Genomic DNA, 24,395 nt, shown 5'->3' with positions numbered 1-24,395 from the left:
CAGGTGTTCGATAGTTTCTTCAAGCCCACAATTAAGTGCGGCACGTTGGTGTGTCGACCTCCAAGAGGGAAAGAACAGGCGTTCGTAAAGATCTCACCTATAGCAGGGGTAGTGCAATATCGCATCGTCGCGGCAGAGGCTAGTCGGCCCTTGCGGCCATAAGAAAGGGTCCAGGGTACGTAGGCGGCAGTTTGGTTTTTAGCGCTCGTGCTTCGTTGACGTTCTGGAGGTACCGCTGCTTCATTTTCGGAAGTGAAGCTGTCAGCTTTTGCACGGGCTAAGGTAAATTTTTTGCGACGGTCTTTTGCAAATATGTCTTTAGTTATATTAACAATATAGCAATTTATTGAAGAATATTACCTCTGAGAACACTCTTACGATGGCCAAGGAGCTGGGTTAGCGACGTATTTACTGCCAAAGCTTCTCACTTTGTCGCTGTTAACAAACAAAGATAACAATCGTATGACGAGTGCAAGAAGTTGTAGTTGGAAAGTTTTTATTAAAAAAACATACACGAAGCGCCTATCTCAAACGATGACGGTAGCTGAGCATTCTCGTAGAGGATGGAGTGAAATCAACGATGTGCACTCGAGGTGGTAAAAAAGCACACCTCTTCACTACCGCGAAATGTGCCCTCTGTCGAGAATCATTATGACTAAGAGTCACCGCAGAGTGAACTTTTCATTTCCGCCCTTGGTTCTTCTATATTTGTTTGATTTGTTAGCGCTGTTACAGCACCAGATATTGTGCGCTAACATTAGTCTCAGTGTGAAAAATTGGGGTTTCTTCTTGTAGCGTCTATGATCAAAACATGTGTAAGTAAAAGGAAACGCCGCCCACCAGCAGTTACAATAGTGAGGTATAATAGGGAAGCAATATGGGCAGTATCTAAAACACACCTTTCTGTAGCTATTATTTTGACATTAGGTTAAAAGAAATGTTTTAAATATTTTTCAACAATGTTTAGAGAAAAAATAAACATTTAGTCGTTTCTTTTTTCCCCCCAGATTTAAACGGTTGCTGGTATTCCTAGGCGAGCATACACCACATAAAAAGGCACCGATCGACAGAATGCGCTGTTGCGAAACAATCTACGCTATTCGGGAGACTCCGCTCTTCACGGCGCATTCCGGTATTAATTGCATTCCTGGGACAGGCGGCCAAGCTCACGCATTTCTTTCTTTCTTTCTTTCTTTCTTTCTTTCTTTCTTTCTTTCTTTCTTTCTTTAAGGTTTGAATTACTTTGTGCATCACGAATTTGTGCTCTTAAGGACACCGACAGACTTCAGGTGCATTGCACATAAGATATGTTGATGACTTGCTTGTTTCTGAAGATATGTCATGATAATGTGCCGATGCGCTCTGTTCTGGGTATGCGGATGAGTATGTTGCTTACTGCAGGCGGGTCAAGCAACGCGAGACTGGCTTACAGTTTCTCCGGACCGAGCGCTTCCTTTCATAATAGTTCCTCATTATGTTTAATGGTCGCTAGGCTAAAATTCGTCCTGATTCTAACTCCAACAATGCGTTGACTCGTCATGTCTCTCACTGAGCCCTACCCAGTGATTTGGCCCGCGGGCGAGTGGAACTGCTGGAACAGCCACCCCCCCCCCCCCCCCCTTTTTTTTTTAAAATTTGCAATGTTGCATTGATGTAAAGTGCTTGCGTAAGGAATTTCAATGGAGCCAATGTTTGGAGAAGGGCACTTGTCTGTGCAGCAACGACTTCTTTTAGCAGCGTTTTCATGTACGCGTATATAGCTCACTATTTTCCACCCTCAATGGAGGAGGAGAAGGAGAACAGCCTGGTGTGCACAGTAGAAATCGAAGTGCTATAAAAAAACACCAAGAACACGAGAAAGACAACAAGAGGAGAAGACAAGCAGAAACGTTGTATTGGTGCGACAAATTATCAATAAAGGAGTAAAATTTCGCCATTATGTAACCAACGAGTTATGTGAGTTTTTCTTGCCGGCACAGAGTTGACACCTTCCACACTCTCTGATTTCACTGCTCGAAACTCAGTCCGTCATAACAAATTCCGACATCGCATTTACTGATTTCTTGGGAGTGAAAGTTTAAGCCTGAGATTTTTTTATTTCGTTCTTTTTAGTGCACTAATGCTACATTTCGTTTTATAAATCATGCAGATAGAACACACTTACTGGAATCTATGTCAAAACAGGGCGTTCTTGTTTATAGACCAATCGTAATGCAAACTAAGTTCAGTCACAATATTGGTTGATAATAACTTTATTGAATTGTCCGGCAGGCTTTTGGCGACCCGGGCTCAAGTCTCCTACAACAGTACGTCGAGATCTTGTCTTAACGCCGCATCGCGGGCCCGTTGGACGGCCCACTGCAGAGTTGGTCGCCGAGGTAGGAGCTGCGCAGAGCGGCGGCCCACCTCAGCGATAGGGTCTTGGAGTTTAACTCGTTTGTCCGTTGGGTGTTACATTTCCACAGCATGTGTTTGAGTGTAGCTGTGTCTTGTTTCCATCTTTTACATGTGTATTCTTTGTGTACTTCAGTGAATCTCCGTTTGAGGCGAAACGGGTTTGGGAAGGTATTTGCTTGTAGTTGGCGTAGGGCCACTGCTTGTACACTATTCAGGTCTTTGTGTGGTAGTGCGAATGTCCTTCTAGCTTGTTGGTATATCTCTGTGATGTCTTTGTAACTGGTCAGTCTGTCTCGTTCGGCTCGGGGGTATGCCCGAGAAGCAGACCGGGCGGGGTTCGTCAGCTCTCGCGCTCTGCGGTGGCCTACCTGGTTGAAGTTCGGGGGATGCCTGGTCGTCCGTGTATTTGCGTTTGTGTCCGTGTTGGTTGTGGTACCTGATGCCCAGTCGGTCGATTATGTATCGGTCCGTGTCAGTATTTGCGAGTCTTTCGAGCTGATATATGTGTTGTGCTTCGGCGATCTCCGCGAACGTGTTGTGCAGTCCTAGCTGGCAGAGGAGCTACGTACTGGTGGAGTCGGGAGGCCGAGAGCAATCTTGAATGTTCTTCGGATGAGGACGTTAATCTTGTTTCTTTCACTACTTGACCAGTTTTGGAAGGCCGCCACGTAGGCGATATGGCTGATGGCGAAAGATGTGGATGAGTCTGACAGAGCTTTACTCTAACATGCCTTTTCTTCTGTTTCTGATCCGCCGGATCACAACGTAAGAAAATGCCGTTAGGTAATTTGTTGACGGTCTCGCCGTTAACTCCGTTTGTCGCGATGATCATGCCTAGGACCTTGATTTTGCGTACTTTTGGGATTTCGCTCCCGTCATGTGTATGAATTTTGATTTCTTCGTGTTGTGTGGGTCCGCCGTATCCCTTGGGCGGTCTCCTCTTGAGAGTGGGATGGTATAGCAGGAATTCCGACTTGTGGGGGGAGCATCGTAGGCCCGTCCCCGCGAGGAACTCCCCCTACCTTGGGGACAGATTCTTGGAGTTTGGTCTCTATCTTGCCGTCGCTTTCGTTACTGGTCCAGATCGGGATGTCGTCTGCGTAGATGGTGTGGTGGACGCCATCTACGTCTTGTAACTTCCACGGGAGGTCGACCATCACGAGGTTGAAGAGTAGGGGGCACATGAACGAGCACTGCGGCTTTACCTCGCTGCCCATGTTCAGTTCTTCCGTTTCCATGTCTCCGGCAATAAGCGTGGCTTTGAGCTCCGTGAGCAAGTCCCTGACATAGTTGGATGCTCGGATGCCCAGGTTCAGCTCTGAGACTTGGTCCACAATATCACTCATTATTTTACGAAAGTGTAGCGGATATGCCGTCTGACAACAGCAACCCATATAAGTGCTAAGATTACTAAGGAATCTCACCTTAAAGGTGTCTTAGTCTCAGTTTACATGCGTGTTGTGTTTTTACAGATCTCATGAAAACGTGCTTTGCCATTATTGCGTTAGCGGACCAACAACCCACTTAATTTCTTTACAAGAGATGTCCAGATATTTCTAACAGCGTTGCTTGGCGTGGCTAAAATAAGAATTACCAAGATTTTTGTTGTTAAGTGTTTTTTGACAAAGGCTGGTCGCCTTCGCTATAATAATACGTCCAACATAAGGAATGGCTGAAATTTCGTATTATGATAATTGTAGTATAAGTCGCTTTTGTGAATAGAAGCCCTGGTGTTAAAAAGGCAAACAACTTACTGAGAAGCAGTAGTAAACTTAACTTTCTTAAGAAGAGGTAAACGACTTACGTAGACTAGTTCGTCAAGAAATACCAATCAATAAAGAAAGAAGGAAGGTAGAACAGAAATTTGAGGCAAACTGTGAGTAAGTATGGTGATATTGCCAACAAATCCTGTTGTTGATGCTGCTGCACGCAGAAATAAACAAACATAAAAGTAACTTGAAAAGCAAATCTCTATGAACTCGTCTCCTTATAGGTACGAACAAACGTAGGCATTCGTGCCCCCGTTTTAATATATGATGTTTACGTGGAACGTGAACATTAAAAGCTCAATAAATTTTCGTCTTGGTTAATCAGGCTCGCGAATTACGAGCCTCCTTGAACACCATTAATTTTTTTTCAGTACATTTACAATCAGTGAAAAGATGTGCGAAAGATGTCTAGATGTCTCCTCGACGAATCTAGAATAACTTCTACCATCTCGTGTTTTCTTAAAGGCACAAAGAGCACAGTACAAACATACCTGATGCTGTTGTCGACAAAAGTAAATAAAAAAAACACAGACAGGAGAGGATGCGATCAATCACTCGGGTTACAGTAGCGTTGAGTAGGCGGTTCCCGTTGCAGGAGCAACCCGATCGCGCTTTGCGCAACGGGAGATTGGGCCCGATTCCCTAGTAGTAGAAGCCGTCGTTTGGCAGCTAAGAAAAAAGTGGACAAATCATGAGGGTTGCATGAAGCCAATTACTGCGGTTGCAGGCCCAGGAAAAAGACAGCGAAAGAAATAAAAGGAAGGAGTGGTGATCGCAACAGGAACGGAAGCGCTAGTTGGCTTCTATACTTGAGACCTTGCGTCATTCATGTAGCATGCGATGTTACGTGGCTTCATGAGTGTCCTTATTAAATGTGCGGTACACGGTGGCTATACATCGGCAACTGTACGTATCTCCCAATCGTAGTAGTACAGAGCGTTGTTTGAGTATGTGGACTGCAGCAAAAAATTGTGGCGCAAGACTAACCACGCTTAAGGAGCCAGGTTAATATCTTAAATCACTTCACTGAAGTTAACGTATCGCTAAAGGTGGGAAGGATAGGATGAGAAGCACGTAAACATTAGGTACGTCGAAAAAAAAAAACATTTAGCGTCTTGGGTTCCAATATTCTCAAAAGGGCGGCCTCTTGTGAACTACCGAAGGTAAGGGAACGGTTATATTTCAAAGAAATGTTGTAGCCCTTTAACCATTCCTTTTCGCTTATGTTCTAGCCTTAGGTTTGTGTCACTGCTTCATGTAAGTATATGCTGGTTCTCCTTCCCTGCTTCCAAGCTGTGCGTTCATTTGTAAGGCTTTTCTAAGATATATACACACTGGCTACAGATGATGTAACTTTGCGAATGCGTGAGCAAAATAACTGAGTTCTGTTCAAGATCGTAATGACTGTCTGGAAACGTAACTAAAAGAACTCCAATTTATTAAGTTTTTTGCGTTCACCGAAGGGCTGGAGTAGTATACCTAAAACCAAGCATCACCTTCAAACCCCATCCCCCTATACCATCCCTTTTGTCTCCAGATGCTAGGAGCAAGAGGAAAGCTTCGTATCCCATCCCTAGATTTTTAATAAAGACATGCTGTATCTTTTTTGTGTTACATGTGGGGGTTAGAGATTTTCGTAAATCGAATAAAGAAATACACATCTATTGTCAAATATTCCGGATGTCATTTAAACGGCAAAATACTTGTATTTACTTTTCAGCCGTTTTCCACCTCAAAGCTCGAAAAAGAAGAAGGAGAAAATAAACGTTGTTAAAAAGAATTGTCCTACAGTTTTTTTTTTTTTTTTTTGTGGTGGCCTCATGTGGCGGCTCGAAGTCCTTGGACTCGGGCGGCATCTTCGGCTTGCCGGACGGCCCAGAGCTGTTCTTTCAACTCCGAACTCCGTTTAAGTACTTCTCATCCTATTTTGCCCACCTTTAGCGATACCTTAACTGAATTCATCCGCGTTCCCTATTTCAGCTATTTGCAGAGCAGAGAGATATGTTTGCTATCCCCCCCCCCCCCCCCGCTAATTCCATAACTCTCTCGCCTACATGAATTTAAAAGCAAGCCTCTCTTGGCTCGTTCTTTGGTTCTTTCAATCGTCCTCATGGTACGCTACGGCTTAGGTTGAGCACATGCCTTTACTCACGCTAATTTGTTCAGAGAATCACCAGGAGTCGAAGATTACTTCGTGAAGCATAAGATGATTAATTAATATTTTCGGTATAGGGTCACGAATAAAAAGGTGCTACAATGTAGCAACAATTTTACGGTAACAGAAGCAAGTAGAGGAAAAGCCTTATCATTACAGTATGCTTCGAAAATTTATAAAAAGAAAAGAGAGAGCGAGAGAAGAATTACAAGGAAAAGACGGGGAGGTTAGCCAGGCTGAGCCCGGTTGGGTGCTCTGCACTAGGGAAGGGGGTGTGAAAGAGGAGAACAAGAGAAGTCTACAGCGTGTGTACTCCCTCCCCCCCGCTACACACACACACACACATGCAGAGGCATCTATCCTTCAGTTTGTCACACGCGGTCGTGTAAGTCGGTTTACCACAAAAAGCTTAGCGACGTTTCCGCGGCTTTCTGCGTCGCAGACACACAAGGCCACCACGAGAATTAAACAAACTTATGCATGGGTCTTAACCAACTTGCATTTCGCGTTTTTATTTCTTTTGCAACTGTGCTGGTCCTGCTGTTTGTCTGGTGTGGTAGCGTGTTTGGAACGACCTAAGTTGGCAGCTGTCGCAGTATTCTTTTTTTCGTAAAATGTCATCGCATTAGAAAATCCTCACTGCATTGACTTGAAAGCAGCAACAGAAATGAAGATTTAGGCGCTTGTGAAAACTGTCGAACAACATTGCTGCTTTCTCTAATGCAGCCGTAGAGCTCTTGCTTGTGGTACAACTAATATATAGAACACCGTGTGGTAATTTGTATGTTCAGATCCAACTGCTTTTCGCAGTCATAGGTTAAAGAAAACGCAGGTTGTCCATTGAAAACTATAGCCTAGATTATACAATCCTTGGTTCGATTCTCTAGCTCTCGCAAGAGCCCATGCGAGGACTGGAAAAAAGATTCTTCAAATGCTTTATGGCTCTCAATATTGTGCTGAAAAAAAAGGAGGAACGAAGGGCAGCACGTGTCTGGATCTCTGCGGCCTGGGAAAGCACGCCAACCATACAATGCTTTTGATGGACGAATGGGTAATCAAAGCCAGCCGGGATGCAATATGAAAAAAGAAGAGATGAAAAAAGTAGTGTGAGAGCAAGTAACGAAAAGAAAATCAGCACAAAGTCGAGAAAGAATGTCGAGATGTATGGTCTCCATTATAAAAATCTGGAGCGACGCGATTATAAAAAAAAACAAGAAAAAAAAAACACAGACGACAAGAAGAAGAGACACAGATGATAAGTAGAAGCAAGCGAACTAAATATATTGATTGAACATTACGCTTGAAGTCCCTGAAGGCTCTGTCATCAGAGCCAGACGTGAAGCGAAATAACAAGATATAAGCGTCGTACCGTACAAAAGCGATTACAGGCTTCTCAGGGACAAAGGGACGACATTGATTTCTCATTGAAGCTCATGAACGTTTGCCAAAACGCCGCAAGGATCCTTTAATGCCCTCCTTTTTGGTAAAACCATTCAAGCGTAACACTATATAATTGAGCTTTAGCCTTTCTTTAACCGTATTTTCCCGTTCCTGCAGTAATACAAATACTTTAATACTATTCGAACGAGCATCATGGACTGAATCGCATCAACGTATTATCTCACGAACAGTTCCTTAGAGGTCACACAGTGTACCGTCAAGAGAATGAGCAGTCATGTGTGGTCTAGGCAATTTCTTGAAGCTATGGATGATGCAACATGCCAATAAAAAAAAGGCACGAAATTCACCGACGACTACGATACTACCTAATGCGAAATCTGAGCGCAGCTCTATGCGTGCTTTGACCTCGCTATAGACTGGCTGGCGCGGAGAATCTGCCTCATGCGGCACGTTGAAAATGTAGTGAAGTGTGGCGTGACTGCCTCGCTAATCTGGAGATCGCGAGAGGCAATGCGTGGGTGATGCGTGGGCGCGATTCATAGCAGCCGCCACCACCGCAGACATACCTCCCAGACGACGCGCGCTATTCCGGCGCTATCTCGTAGCCATCGTCGCCGCACTACGCTTGTCTTCAGTTTCAGTGTCAGTTTCAGTTTATTATTCGTTCATAACAATTTATTAGAAAAAATGGTATACAGACAAGGGTCCCAAAATAAAAGACTGTACCGGGGCCCTTCGATTAGAAGTTATATAAAAAAAATAAATAAAGCGGTATACAGAGCAGAGAAACAAATTATGACATAAGCAAAATATAACCAAGAAACTGAGTGACGACACACATAAAAGACAAAAGGAAGAGGAAAGATGCAGAATCAATAGTAATTCCACAGCTTCTAAATAGCAAAGTAACATTGTAGGAAATTAATCAGACAGCAAATAATTCTTGAGTTCATATTTGGAAGAGTACAAGGTAGTTGACAACTTAATGGAATATGGAAGACTGTCCCAAAGTTTAAGCACGCAACAAGAGGAAGCCATCTTTCCGTAATTAGTATGACATAAAGGCAACAAGAAATTTCCTTGTGCTGCAAACCTTGTGTTATTGGGATTAAAACGGAGATCAGAACTAACAAAGTTGTAAGAAACTTGTTGAGTCAGTAATTTCAAAAATAATATCGCTATATGATAGTTAAACAAATCAGTAACTTGAAGAATGCGGTTTGTACGTAGTTGTGAAGAGGCGTTAGAGAAAAAATGGGTTCGCGTTATAAAGCGCGGATAGCCTGATTTTGAATGTGCTGAATAGAGGAAAGATGACAATGATAAGTATTACCCCAAGAAGCGATACCATAAATGATATGACTATGAATGAAAGCGAAGTATAACGATAATAATGCTTCTTTGGAAAAAAAAAATGCATGTGATTTGAGTAGTGCTCTAATGCCAAATGCTGTTTTTTGTTTGATGTGTGCAATGTGGTTAGTAAACTTAAGGTGGGGATCTAATTTGATGCCGACGAAAGAAACACAAGTGGAGGCAGGAATGTCATGCCCATTCAGAGTTATGGTCGGAGAGCAAGGTAAATGTCTCTGTGATGACTTAAATAACATGAATTGCGTTTTCGTAAGGTTTATAATTAGAAAATTGGCGTTACACCATTCAGTAATTTTTTACAGACGCTTTCGCCGTGCCTTCCGCCTCCGATTTCCTCCTCGCGCGCGTATTCGTCCGCTGCGCTCCTCATTCGCTCTTTCGTCATTAGAGAGTTTTAGTTTAGGGAACGCAAGCGGCTTGCGTACGCAAGAACTAGGGGCGACGGTAATGCGCATACGCAGACCAACTAAAACTCTCTATTCTCTGTGCTCGCTCGCTCGGTTAGGCTGACGCCAAAACCGACGCTCGCCGCAGAACGGGCACCTAAGAGTTGTGCTCTAAAAACAACACCTATCTGTGAAGGGGTTTTAAAAGATTCATATATAGTGTTAATAGTACCCCTAAAGGTTTCTTGGCGACTATGGAAAATGTGTGTGATTTTTTCTCTATCAACGTCATCGCAAATAGTTATGGGATTAAAGTCGACGTTTCACAAAATGAGTCACAGCGCGAGACAAATGAAATGTCCTATCTTAACCTTTTGCTTCTATATAGGTGACAGACATTATATGGATGGCCGCACACGGCGGTTGCCTCGTAGTAACAATATAAAATCGTATGCAAGCTAGAGGTGTCCGTGTCTCCTACGTTTCATGAATATCGTTGACTGCGTCACCATAGGGCCAAACTCGTAAGATGTGGTTGTTTCTCAGCCACTGAGCCTAATCCGGCACTGCCACATTGTTTCAAAAATCAGGTCACTGGCATCTCCCTTTTACGATATATCATGGCGCCACGCTGATCAATTCCTGAACGTACAGATGAATCTAAGTAGTGCACGCCTATCGGCGTCGCTGTGAGGAAAAGAAAGACAGAAACTTGCCTGACAGTCTCGCATTGACGAAGGTCAACTCACTGCACGTTACGTGATAGATATTCGTTTCAAAGCGCGCAGCAAACAGGTCGGCAAGAGTACAGACAACCTATGCTCCTCGCAGGTCACGCGCTGACTCTGCCTTATCTTTTTTACGCATGATTTGTAGATATTTGCAACTTTATGTGAAGCTCTTAGTATGTAGTGCATTTCTTTCTAAGCGCCTGTAAAAGCTTTTTTATTTTTTTATTTTTTATTTATGTTTTATTTTTCTCTGGCTTAGTGTTTTTGTTTGTTTTTAGAACTACAATTTTGGTGCAGCGGGTTCTTCAGCATCCAAACTTCCCATACTTTCGCAGTTAATAATAATAATAATAATAATAATAATAATAATAATAATAATAATAATAATAATAATAATAATAATAATAATAATAATAATAATATCATTATTATTATTATTCTTAAAACCCTGATTGTAGGTATTTGCGCAAGTTTCTGCTCACGCAGTGGGGTAAAGAAGGTGAGGCGTGCAGACAGGACACAAGAGAAGTCGACACAACACGAACGCCGCACGCTGCAACACGAACGTCTGCACGCCTCACCTTTTTTGCATCATGAATCCTTACCAACTAGCTCAGCTTTCTGTCAGGGTAAGGAAACTGCATCGTTAATTAGTCGTACCGACCGTGTATTACGAAAAAAAAAACATAATACGGACAATGGCATACGTATGCATGCGGCTACACTAAGGTTTCCGCAACTGCAAAAAAGTAAAAAGCGAGCTAGGACACAAACATCAACGAAGCTTTGTGGGAGCTCCATGAGAAGACCTAGCATAACGTCGAGATTTGAAGGGCGGTTTCGCAACAGCCGCGATTAGGAGGCATTGACTCGGGTTTCACGCGTTAATGTTGCATCGTTGAGCGCATAGCAATAAAAGCTGCAACTATTTTTACTCTATACAGTCCGTGATGGGAACCATAGACGAGAGCTCATGCCTGTACACATAAGAACACCGATATGTTTAAATTGTGTGTTTATCCTCTGGCTTTTCTCACAGGATACAGAGCTACGGACGATATCTTGGTCAAGCTATAAGCCATTTGCATCTACGTAGTAGACGCCTTCTGCTTCGCTTGGAGTGTTTATCTGCTCTTTATAAAACCTGGTTAAGCGTGCAATTTGCGAAATGTGAACCCTTAACTTGAACGACAGGAACATTATTTAAACCAATGCGATTTATTCCGGTGTTAAGTGACGAACAGAGATGCGAGCATACCATCACACATTAAGATCTCTCGTAAGCAGAATGAGCACTGTAAAAGATTAAACGGCAGTCCAGCTTCGAACAGCGAATTTAGGAAATACAGCCTCTTTTGCTTTAAACAAGATCCATCTTTCTTTCTTTAGGTCCAGCAATAGGTCAAACAATAGCAATGTTCAAAGCCAAACTGTGTACGTTCTCCAATTCACACAGTCTGCTCGACTGGCTGAGCAGCCTGAATCCAGGTCACGTTATATGGGGTTCAAGATTTTTTTTTTTTTTTAGATGGCCGACCGAGTCCCTTGCGGCCATACAGTAGGCAGCGCGCGGGTAAAAGTACACGAGAACCAGCAAGAACAGTCCGATTGCTCTTTTTTTAATTTACACACTCGTCAACAAACCATCAAATTATGTGAAAATGAAGATATTGGAAATTTTCAAATAGTCGTGTTGAAAGAACACAACGTGAATTAGAGAGAGAGAAAGAAAGAAACATACTTGAACGAAGGACGAAAGGAAAAAAACGTAAACTAGACGGACATGCAGTTATCGACCATGCCATTAAAGATGAAGAAAGGAAAGAAATTTAATAGAGTGAGCGCCATATCTACACACATGTGAGGGCACACATCACGCCTGGAAACAGCCAGTGAGTACTGTCAATTAATATAACTTCTGCAATGCTCGCTTTGGGGCCTGCTTCCAGGTATCGTTTTCTCCTAAAATGGTCGCGTGTCTACCGATTGAACAAATTGAAGAAAGTAGCACTGGACATTGTGGCAAAGACAGAAGCGCCGGTGTTTTATTGAACCCTCTCATCTACACAAGCCGCGCCTAAGAGTTGTGAAAACCGCTCAAGTAAGGAATTAATAAGCATTCGTATACAAGGCATCCCCATAGCAACAGACTTGCCGAGTCATGAGTCTCGGCAAGTCTGTTGCCGAGTGGGTTGCCGTGAGAAACAACCTATTCGGAATAGCCCTAGTAGTTCGAACTGCCGTCTCGATTCAGCCGATGTATCTCGAAAACTGCAGCTGTCACCGCACAGCCCAAACCCTTTAATTACGGCCCCACAGCTAAACGGGCGAGAGTCTTCGGCGAAATATATTATTGTCCACCGAACCTCTTTTATGCCTGACGTTTCTTTAAGCTTACCCCGTTAGGCTACTGTGTTTTTCTGTTTATGTAATATGTTTTATTTGTGTCGCTTTTCGGAACTTTCTTGGAAAGAGAGCGGTTTTTGTTTTTACCTCCGTGTGAATTTCGACATCTGCCAAAGCACCTTGCTCTACCCTCGTTTTAACACACCTGAATATCCACGGCAGCAAATGTCTTTGATGAGCGCAGAGTTGAGATTTCAGCGATATCCTCTTCATTGATATTTAGGCGAAGCTGATGCCATTTTTGTAAAGCAGATGAGAAGTGCTTCACTGTCGCGCCTTCATGCCAGTATCAGAGTAAGTCGGCGAAAATTATGCATCTTTAGTCTACATTGTCGTCGCAGACCTTTCAAGTTAGTGGCAGATAATAGGCAGAAGACCAAACAGAGTTTATAAACGCGCACAACTATAGGTTAGCGTTGAAAGCTATTTGCAAAAGAACATGCAATGTTCGGAATGCAAATAAACCGATTCTATAGGGAAACAGTGCCCGCACATTTTCTGGGAACTCAGTAGTTCATAATGCAGGCTGCAGACGAAAACGTAGATTTCAAACTAGGAATTTAAGGCAGCTGGCTTAACCTTCGGGGAACTTGGTGATCAAATATCACAGAGCTCTTTGTACCTTTGTTGTGCCCGCCGTCGTCATCCCCGTAAATGTCAGTCGGTCTCGCTGCCGTGGCTTTCCTTGCTCATGCTATTTGTGGAATTCTGTAGTATATTGAACGTATAAAATGATAATGCCAATCCTCTATGTGCATTTTTTCCGACTGTACTTGCTTGAAAACGGTATAGCCGCACAATGTGGACATCGTGAGTGCCGAAATGTACTTTCGGTGCCTCGGGCGACACTGAGACGCGGTTGGTTGAAGTGGAGTAAGAGTTGTTGACAGTGTGATGCGCTGAGAGCACCTCGGCTATGCTAAAATATCATGATACGTCCATTTTCCGCCAGAATACTTCTCCCAGTAATGGCTTAGACTGCCAGCCAGACGTCCGGAATCAGGCATGTCCCCCAGTAGGTATACACGGGCTCCTTCTGTCTATCAAGTGTCACGCCGACTCCGACTACGTCGGAGTATGCCGGTTCTTCGTCTCGAGATGCAAGCTCCTATCTCTTTCTTCCTTCGCACTATTTTCTAACAGCCTTTTCAGGCTGCCTTCTTTTAACAAGTTTGGCTGCGTCGGAAACGTGGATAAGACAGCGAACCAGCAAAGGAAAGACAGTGATGCGAAGCGCGAACGGAAATGACTAGAGAGAATAGCACAGCGAAACAAAGCGAGTGCTTTTTATATTTTTGTCGTGCTTGATCCTCTCATGCTGCACCGAAGGTCCCATATCTGACGAACTAGCTCAAGCAAAAACTAGTTTTACCATGTATTTATCGTTGAAAGATAGGCGATTCGGTTACATGAATTGTAATAACGCATTAAGAGCGAAAAAGATGTCTGGGCAAAGAACACGAAGGCCTCAGCAGTGGCAGAGCACCTTGGAAATCATTGTATAAGATGACAATGTACGCTGAAGTTCGTTATGAACTGTATTGATACGCATTTTAAGCAAGCACACGTGATGCCTACGTTCTCTTTGACTGACATGGGCACTTTACTCGTAGCGCTGATGACAAGTTGCCGTAGTCAATAATCCTCGGCGGACAGAATCGTCGGAGGGCTCGGACCACGTAATCCGGCCAGCCGCCGCTCTTATTAAGGGTATGACCTGGGTCTTATACGTTTTATTTCACATCGGATACAATACACAGCAGAAGTCATTTAAACCCCAGCAGTGAGACCGACTGACGTGTTCGCTGATAAATATGGTTTGCGCAACAAATGTAAGAACTTTGTGAGCCGGGTCATGAAGTTTTTTATAAGAAAATTATGGGAAGACGTACAGCGCCTGGGCTTTCAGAATGTAACTGACGCTTGAAGGTTCTTGAAGTAAAGGAAGTAAAGGAACACCCGCTGTGTCGAGGTTAACTTTAAGGGTGACATATGTGAAGGTTTGCTTCTTCTGGAACATAGTACGTCCATTTGTTCCAAAACTACTTCAAAGCCACAAGTGCCTGACGCTTGGTTAAAATGGCGAGCTGGGACAGTTGGTGCGCATTCATTGTTAGGAAAAGTGTGAACGGACAAAGACGCCGATCACGCTTTTTTCACACACTGAAGCTCGGACTTGGGAAAACCATGTGAACACGCTAAGTGGTGTGCGTGCTCGGTAGGTGGAGAACCACGCAAAAGGCTCTTGCCCCTGCGACAACCTTTAAAAACTTGAACTTCCAGGATTATCATGACGTCATTACCAAAGACTGTACTCAAATTAAGAACGTGTCTGCTATCCTTAAGAAAATAGTCAGCGGAATTCGACCCACAGAGAAGCCACTGCAATTATCCGGCATCGCCGACGTCGCCAGCGGTGGTCTTCTGGGCAGACAACAACTGCTGTGAGGGAAACGTCTACATGGCCAGTATTTCCTGCCCCTCCAGCGCGGCATTCACCCGAAGTTGCAGGAACATCAGAGATAGAATCCGGCAAGGCTAATTGTACAGTAGAATAGCCTGCGTATCGCATGCACGGAGTGTGAAGTAGTATCAGTGTGCTGCTCCTTCTTTGACATGCACTACACCTGCTGATGAGGCACCAGTTGCAGGTTGACAAGTCATATCCGTACTACGATCATTAATAGATGTCATCTGTGTAGTCTTGAGCTACTAGCACACCATGTTTGCGCAAAGTGCGGTGTATGTACTGGTGTGTAGTGCTGGAAGCCCTTGAGTAGAGGAATTCTCCACAGGGTACCATCACTTAGTCGACAGTAAATGCAAGAGCAGCCTGACCGATTGTCCGCAGAAAAGATCATGCGCTTCCTTTGGACACCTTCCTTGGTGAACTCTGCACAATTCAGCATATTTTTGATGTCGAGCATGGGTTGTGGTCTCCCTGTTGGTCTTGTACTCACTCATCTTCCCCTTCCTTCATTTTCCCTCCCCTTTTTCTCTTTCCCAATGCAGGACAGGAAACTGGACATTCAGATTTGGTTAACATTGCTGCCATTCCCTTTATTACCATTACTATCTGCCTTTCTCTCTCAACTGAACACACTGACATAAATGAAAACCTTCCTTGTGTGCGCTGGCATTGTTGCACGAATATAACATGTGACACACGCCATGAAAAATTACAATAGAACGTTCGTTATCAAACAGTGACAGCTGCATCACGACGGCCACCACACAGTAGATTATTCTTGTGGACGTTACGGTACACGAAGGAAGCTGAGGAAGCAAAACAAGAGAGCTGTCAACAACATGCTGCTCTACGCCATGCGGGACTTCTGGCGCAAGCGAAGACGTTCCTGCTGCGTGAACCAATACATGACGTTGTCAAAAATGTAACTGCTACATCGAAACCATGTGCGGTTGGGGATGCAGTCTGTGCGCCAACCAGATCATGATAAACAATGTAGGTGCATCGAGAGTTGCATCGTACTAAACATTTCATGTTTATATGTCTTCTTTATTGCGATATTATTTACACCGACGCTGTCCTGCGATCGACGGCGCATGCGCAACCCGTGCGCTTAGGTGTAGGGGGTCTCCAGAGACGGGGAGCGCGTTTGGTTGCACAAAACGAAGCGAGGTCGACGCACCGGCAACGCTCCGCTCAATCGGCTCGGTGGTGGAACCAGGGCAACTGCTTTCCGCTACTGCCGCGAGCATTGTTACACACACGTCATAACGCTCTTGTTTTCCGCTGCTTCCATGCCCGCCATAAACAGGCTATAGGGTTGTCGCTCAGCTGCTGAATGAACGAACAGATTTTTAATCCCACAATGCAGTGTGCGTGCACTCGTCCTAGCGCAATAGAGAGTAAACGTCAAGCTAGCATCACTTAATATTAACCTGGGCGCTGATAAACAGCGTCTCGTGCAAGATATGACGCCTCCAACGCCACTGGCAGCCCTGCTCATCACTCCAGCGTTGTGAGGCGCTTGGTCACTGCTAGGGAGCTGTTCCTTTTTCTCCCCCAGCATGTGCCTTGCGCGCTTCGGCGCGCCAACATCTCGCACTCACGTATGCTCAGAACACCGTCCTAGGAGGACAAGTATTGCGATAAGCCTTCCTATCGCTGTCAAAGCTTCTCTCTTACGGAGAAACTGCCGAATATTCTATTAAATGAAGAATCAAAATATGTGAAGAATCAAAATAGGAAGGGAACTGGAATGCACGATATTGTGTGACGTGTCAGTTGCATCGCTGGGCTTAGTGTACAACGTCATTCTTAATCTCCCACAGGCCGTGTGTATTAGCAACTCTTTTTTTTCCCTTCAAGCAACGGTGTCCTCCCTTCATGTTTTCTCAAAGGCTTTAACCACATTTAATCTCCTTTCTCTTAATTATTTTTGACCGCCAAATTTCACGGGCTCTTTCAACTGAAATCAAAATCAAAATAAAGCTACCGTGCATATAATGACTGTAAGTTCGGTAAGACAGAAACTTTTGGCATTTGGAGCTCTTGAGAAAAGTTAGAATCACAGACTGGTCTGCCAGCAGCTCAGATGTTGCAGTTTCGCTCGAGAGCTTTGATCCTGTCCTGTCAAAACATTATTTGTGGTATAATATTGCTAATGGTTGTGTATGGATAAAAATCTGATGGGGAAGATGGTTTAAAAAATGTTTCTGTAACCACCATTAAAGTTTGAAACATCTGTTAGACAGCTGTATACATACGACCCCGTTGCAGATCCTAACTCCTATGCAAACACTATAGGGCTTTGATTTAGCACTGGGCCACAATGATCTGACCATTTACTCTTAGAGTTATTCTACTGAGCAACACGAACCATCTTTTTTATTTTATTGGAACACTCACATAGTAGCGTCTTTTATCCGTAGTACAACGGGCCTTTGGGGCTTTGAGATAAATAAAATCAATTGTGATATTTCACTGATATTCCAAAACACGTCCAGAATTCCTCCCGCGCTATCTCATGTGCAGCCTCGGTCATTGAACACCCAACCGAGCTTTGAAGGATCTGACAGATCCGTCACAAAAATAAAGGATCTTAACATAGACGTAGCTACCATTCTGACACATTGACTTCATTGCTGCCTACAACGGCTCGTAAATCCGTCCAAAACAGCGTTCACAGTTGCGGCTGTTATTCACGGTATTTATTTTTCTTTATTTGGACATACTGCAGGCCCGCCATGGCCCGTGCAGGAGCGCGTACCTAAATGGGTTAGTGGTAGAAGGCACATAAGATTAGTGATTATTCAGGGTGAAAATTCAATACACTGTATTACGTTTATAAAAGAGTCAATTTTATCGCAACACACAATATCGCCAGACAAATTGTTCTAGTGGACTATAGCGACGGACTTAACGTTAATGTGACTTAATGGTTGGCGGATTGTCTTGGGATGATTTAGTCTCGATGAGTGCTTGTAAGGGTGTCGCAGGTAATTCGAACGTGGTATGTTGAAATGGCGGTGGTATAATTGATAAATTAATTTAAGTCGTGAAATTATTATTCTCTGCGAAAGTGATTTAAGGTTTGCCCATGCATGCAGACCTGAAGCACTAGACTACTTACTGCTTTGGGTAATCTGAGTACATAAATCTGACTGCTAGTTTTTGTCTGCGTTCTATTTTGTTAATGAGATGTTTTTAACGTGGACTCCATATTCGATCGGCGTACTCTAAGGACTGACTATTAGTGTGTTGTAAGCGTTTAGTTTGACTAGTGACGGTGTAATACGTAATTTCGTTCTCAACAATGATAGCTTTCGCTCATATTTCTGAAATGTCATTTAGATATGTGGCTCCAAATGAAGGTGAGATGTCAGTGCGACGCACAAGTAATTTACCTGATTACTGTTGTTGATTTTAGTGCTTCCAACAGCATATGTAACGTCAAAGGGCTTTTTCTTATTTGTAAATGAGATAGAATGAGTTTTGATGTGTTTAATTTTATGCCTCAGGTGTAACATCAAGAGTAGATTGTCTGCAGTGAATGGTTAAGTTCTAGTTGATCGACTGAGTTATACACGGCTGTATACAAAACACAGTCATCAGCGAACAGTCGCTCCTGGACGGGGTTCTTTACGGTAAGCTGGATATCATTAATATACAACAGGAAGAAGAGTGGCGCAGGAACCGACCCCTGAGGTACACCAGAGTAGAGATCAACTTGCTGTGAAAGATGATTGTCGATTGCTAAACTGTTTCCGATTTTTTTAGAAAACCGCATATCCATAATATTATTTTGTTCTGAACACCAAAAGCCATTAGTTTTACGATTAATACCTGGTGCGAAACCACGTCGAACGCCTTAAAGAAATCTAAGAATATTGCATCTATTTAGCCATAATCGTTAATTATGTTAGCCATGTCATGAGTTAATTCAGTAAGTTGAGTTAAAGTGGAGTAAGCCATGCTGTTGTTCATAGATTAGTTCATTTGCTTCTAGGTGAGCTAATATGCCCTTAAATATTATATGTTCCATTGTTTTGCAGCATGAGCTCGTTAGTGACTCTGGGATGCAGTTATTTCAATCTATTTCCGAAGCCTATTTATTTATTCGAATTACTTTAGCACTATATATACTGCTACTTTAGCATCTCTGTTAGCAATCATCTGGTAACAGAGATGTTTCAAGAGAAAGTGTTGATATCTAAATAGTTATTTTACCTAAAATAGACAAACGCCAGTAGATTTCTTCAAGTAAAGTTTATGCAGAAGAGACAGTATGCCCTCTCCACTCACGGGTAATTCTACAACGCGTATCTTCAAGGTGTAAGGTTTTAATACCGCATTCATAGTAAGTTTTGTAAAAGCCGACTGGAAATAATTATTCATTTTATTATCGATGTTCTCGGGATCGCTGATACGTTTATACGAAGCTTTAATTTATGAGATGGTTTCCCTTCCACCTGGCAAATATGGCAAGAATTTGTGGGGGGGTGTCCTACGTCATAAATGAAGATGCAGTAGTGCTAAAGAAACGGATTTTTTCTTCTGAAATCTTCTATTTTAGAGCAGTGTTCAGATTACCGGCGTTGTTATCGGTTCCCTTCTGATGCCGTGGTTTTATTTTTATTTTCAATTGTGCTATTTCACGAATTATCCATGGGTATTTCCGATTAATACGTTTTATTAAAAATCCAGAATAATGGTTTCTTCGCAATATTTACCAATGTTTGTCAAGCGTGTTCAGAGTTATTTTACGTCTATGAATTCATTGAATGTATGGAACTGAGATAGCCGCAAACTTAATACAGTAGAGTCATCTGCGCGCTAGTAACCTTTGAAGTAAGTAGGCAGCAGACGCTTGTATGGCCGCATAGTTGACATGTGGCAAAATAGAGATTGCACAGCTACCTTAATTGTCCCGAAGAAATGTAGAAAGATACCTATAAAGGAAAGGGTCAGAAAATGAGACACATTCTCTCTAATGCTATTCACTGCATGCTTGGAAGAACTATTCAAGCTATTAAACTGGGAAGGCTTAGGAGTAAGGATCAACGGCGAATATCTCTGCAACATTAGGTTTGCAGATGGCATTGTCCTGTTTAGCAACACTGGGGACCTGTTGCAACAAATGATTGAGGACCTTAACCGAGAGAGTGTAAGAGTGGGGTTGAAGATTGATATGCCGAAAACAAAGATAATGATCAATAGCCTGGCAAGGGGAACAAGAGCTCAGGATCACCAGTCAGCCTCTAGAGTCTGTGAAGGAATCCGTTAACCTAAGTCAATGGCTCACAGGGGACCTTGATCATGAGAAGGAAATTTACAGAAGAATGAAAATGGATTGGAGCGCATACCGCAATGAAATGGAGCTGGGCAGATCATGTAAGGCATAAGTTAGATAACCGGTAAACCATTAGGGTTACAGAATGAGTGCCAAGAAAAATGAAGCGCAGTCGAGGACGGCAGAAGACTAGCTGGGGTGTTGAAATTCGCAGACGCAAGTTGGAACCGATTGGCGCAGGACAGGGGTAAATGGAGATCGCAGAGAGAGGCTTTCGTCTTGCAGTGGACATAAAATAGGCTGCTGGTGCTGCTGGTGCTGGTGCTGCTGCTGCTGATGATGATGAAGATGTGGATGAGGATAAGTACTTTATGGCAATAATATTGACAATTGTAGTTACGCGATAACGTGAGCACTGCAAGTTAAAATGGAATATTAAGGAACATTCAAAAATTTTCCTATTGGAGGCGTAATGGATCTGACACGGCACAAAAGAGCGACAGAGAACACACACAGAAACCACGCACATAGCGCTTTGTGGCCGTGTGCATGTGCTGTGACCTTCTTTGTTTTCTGTCGGGTACGCTGCACCTAAGAACTTTAGTATGACTTACCAACAAGCCCAGCGTGGAACTTTAAGGATGTCATTAAAATTTATATTAAAAAGAGCCTGATTATTAATCCTAATGCAAGCGTTGAATTAAGCCTTTCATACGGGGAGTTCATATCCAGTTTCAGAGATGCAGTAGTTGAAGCTCTTCAGTTTCTGCAGCTTATTGAGTTTCGGTCAATAGCCCCCATAAAATTGAAAGTGAATTGACAAAGAGCGCAAATGTCATGCTCTAATTAAGCTGACGGACATGAGTGATGTGAATAGGCCTCAGCGTCGGGCAACATGAATCGAAAGTCCTTATCAAGCCGTGGCCTTGCTCGATTATAATGTTAATTAGTCTAAATCGCATTTATGCTTGTTTAATAATAGCTTGAATTGTTTTCGAAAGTACGTTTCTGTGATAACAACAATTGCACGGAAATCACTTTCTTATCCCATCTTCCCTATATCTTTAAGGGATTTTGAACACGTCTTCTGAAACAACCCGCATGTAAAAAATTTGTCTGTAGACGGTTTTCTCTGCCAAGCCACATAAATGTTTAAACAGCTACGCCTTCTGGTCCTTATAATTGACACAGCAAATCCAGCTCCAGCATTTCAGTACGATGTGTGAGCCCTCAGCTGTACTGGCACTGATTGCCATCGAAGTGAACTATGCTCAACGTAGATTCTCGCTCAGATTTGCGCAGAACCCCCCCACACGCACACCCTTTATTTCTTTCAGTAGACGAAGCAACATCAAATCACAAGTCTGCACTGACACGGAGAAGGCTTGTAAACGCATGCAGAAACATGGCGTCTCATATGACGCCGTTACACGCACTAGCGATTTACAAGTTTGTATTTGGGGTGTGCATAGCGGTATGATTAAAGCACACTCCTCCGTAGAAAGTCAAGAAGGGGCCACTTTTGAGCGACACAATAAACTGTACGATAAGGGTCACGTGTGCCTGTTAGCGAACGAAAACAGAAGGCGACTTGAAGAGGGGCCAGTGGCGCTTACGGTTCGGTGAATAATTTCGTTTCACGACTTCGGGTTCATTGACGCTTTTGTGCATTCTTGGATCGCAATTTCGACTTCGGCATGCCAGCAAGTGCGAAATAACCGAACAGCTGCAATCCGGACGCATTTCCATCAGTCACTCAAGCATATCTGTAGCGAAGCATGATTGCCTTATTGGTTGAATTTGCGCGGAGCACAGCTTGTTGTAGATCCCATGGAGAGGCTGCAAATGAAATGCATTTTTGTTTCCTTAAAAGCGCGCAACAATGCTTTGGAAGCAGTGGCCCTATAACGTAAAACTATTCCAATATCTTTTTATTCCAATCTCCAGACGTCAAATTTGCGTAACCGCCGACGCAAGCATCCGGCGGTCACCCGCAGGGTTGTCTCAACAGACCGACCAAACGCTCTCCTCGTTCATAGGAGGTCACTTTTGTTTGCTTGAAAAACGAATAACACTGCCTGCACTGAGCGGCTTGTCTTATCTAATTGGCTCACAAGAGGCGAGAATCATGCTCAAGTGGAGAGGGGTTCGATGGGAGCCGAGCCACTGCACTGAATATCAATAACCAGATGAAGAGGGTGGTGCCTGCGTATGCGATTGGTCCGCTTTCCCTTACTTAACTGGCGGCGGCTGGTCGAAAATCGCGGCGGCATGCAACGGAAGCATAAGAATGACTCTAAAATGAATCCTCGCAAGTAAGAGTTGGCAGAACGCGGTCGTAAACGTTTCGAAAGGGCTCCAAGACGTTACACTGCCATGCAAAACATTTTATTACACGCAAATAAACCCATGCTCTACGGCAGGTGTAGGTAGCCAGTGCCTCAGCGATCGGCGGCAGCCATATTTTATTTCTTTCGGAACGGGGCAGTCTGCGGCTATTCAGAAGAAAATTCAGTTTTCTTCGGCATAATAATGCACCTTGAACGCGTACACGCCACTTTGACGCGGCGACTTCTTGAGGTTTGGTTACGTCGCGTGACAGGCAGGTGGAGTGAGTCCAGCCCGAAAACTTTTGACCAATAGCCGAGGGCTAACGGCGAAAAGGCGTCGAACCAGAAATAACTATTTTTCATTTGTTCGGTCATATCATGCATAATCAGTCTGTATATATATACATGTCATATCAGATAAGAAGCAATCGCGGTTTTCGTGACGTCACGCGACAGACAGGTGAAGGGGTGATCGCGGAGGGGTGATTGCAGAACTGGAATAAAAAAAAGTTTGGAATAGTTTTACGTTATAGCGCCCCAGATCCGGCGGTTGTTGCAGCAGTGACGAGCACGCCAATATGCGCCGGCTGCATGCACTCAGGCGCGCTCCACAGCGACTCGCACAGCAGGAACGTTGACGCTGGAAGCGAGTATCTAGCAGTTCCGCCTATTTATGCGTTGCGCATCTTAACGAGAAACATGCCGAAACCAACGAGACACGTCGGATATACTCTGACAATTCCACTGTTGGATCCGTCTATCGTACCTCTACAAAAATTGAACAGATACGTTGGAGGAACCATTAACCACAGCCGCAAAATCAAGCAAGAAGTATGCTTCTTTATTCAAATGAAGGGTAAGAGAAATGATTTCATTGATAGATGGGAATACGCGGCTGCCCCTCACACTGTCTGGCTCCACATCTCACCTGCAACGTTTTGTGCCCTCCTGAAGCTTTGCCCACATCCCCTACCAGGATACCACTGAACTGAAGTTCTTTTTTTAATTGCACAATTTTTGCTGCGTGCACTTTTACTTATTTGGCAGGCCTTAACAACTTCTTGCGACAATTAACAGTATATGCCTCTGTATTGACATCAACTCTAAAGAAAAACGAAAAGAACAATGGATTTCAACGCATTAAAGACAAGTTTCTACCTTCTTTGGCAGTATTATCATTCATTGTCAAATATCGATTCACGTACTAATATCGCCCGTAATGCTAAAACTAATGAAGTCGAAACCCAGCACTTCTTGTTTTTCTTTCCTTTTTATTTTTATTTGCAGTCGACTACACAAAATGACGAAGTGCTGATTCGGAGAAAATACAAAAATAAAAACAAATACGCCGCCTTATTGGGCGAACTGATTCTGTTACGCGAGTAAGACAAAAAGGAGGCACACCGACTCACCGCGCTTGTCGCGGTATCCAACAGGCATGACGCGCTCGGGACGGTCCTGGAGCTGAATGCGGAGCAGTGAAAGGGAACCGCAGAAACGTGTTCCCACGCGGTAAGCAGCCGGCGGTAGGAGACGCCACTGGCGCGCGAGGCGCTCCTTTCCTCCCTCCGGCTCCTCCTCAGTCGCGTTCGTTTTTTCTTTGTTTTCTTTGCGCGTTCTTTTTTCACAACGGGAGCCTTCCCGAGTGCACGACGAACGACGCAGACAGCTTTCAGCTATGGCGCCTCG

At 43.7% G+C, this 24,395-nt stretch overlaps 1 protein-coding gene across 1 annotated transcript in view; it reads right to left on the bottom strand.

Moving 5' to 3' along the window:
- Positions 1 to 24,159, bottom strand: part of LOC126542312 (gonadotropin-releasing hormone receptor-like) — a 34,552-nt gene extending 10,393 nt beyond the window's left edge. Inside the window, exon 1 of the mRNA XM_050189330.2 lies at positions 24,119 to 24,159. The gene's annotated coding sequence lies outside the window, so the exon portion shown is untranslated. The remainder of the gene's footprint in view (positions 1 to 24,118) is intronic.
- Between the last annotated feature and the right edge of the window lie 236 nt (positions 24,160 to 24,395).

This window comes from Dermacentor andersoni, chromosome 2 (assembly GCF_023375885.2).
Source record: "Dermacentor andersoni chromosome 2, qqDerAnde1_hic_scaffold, whole genome shotgun sequence".
Taxonomy (NCBI): Eukaryota; Metazoa; Arthropoda; class Arachnida; order Ixodida; family Ixodidae; genus Dermacentor; species Dermacentor andersoni.
The sequence above is the reverse complement of the archived record's forward strand: the minus strand, read 5'-3'. Positions and strand labels throughout refer to the sequence as shown.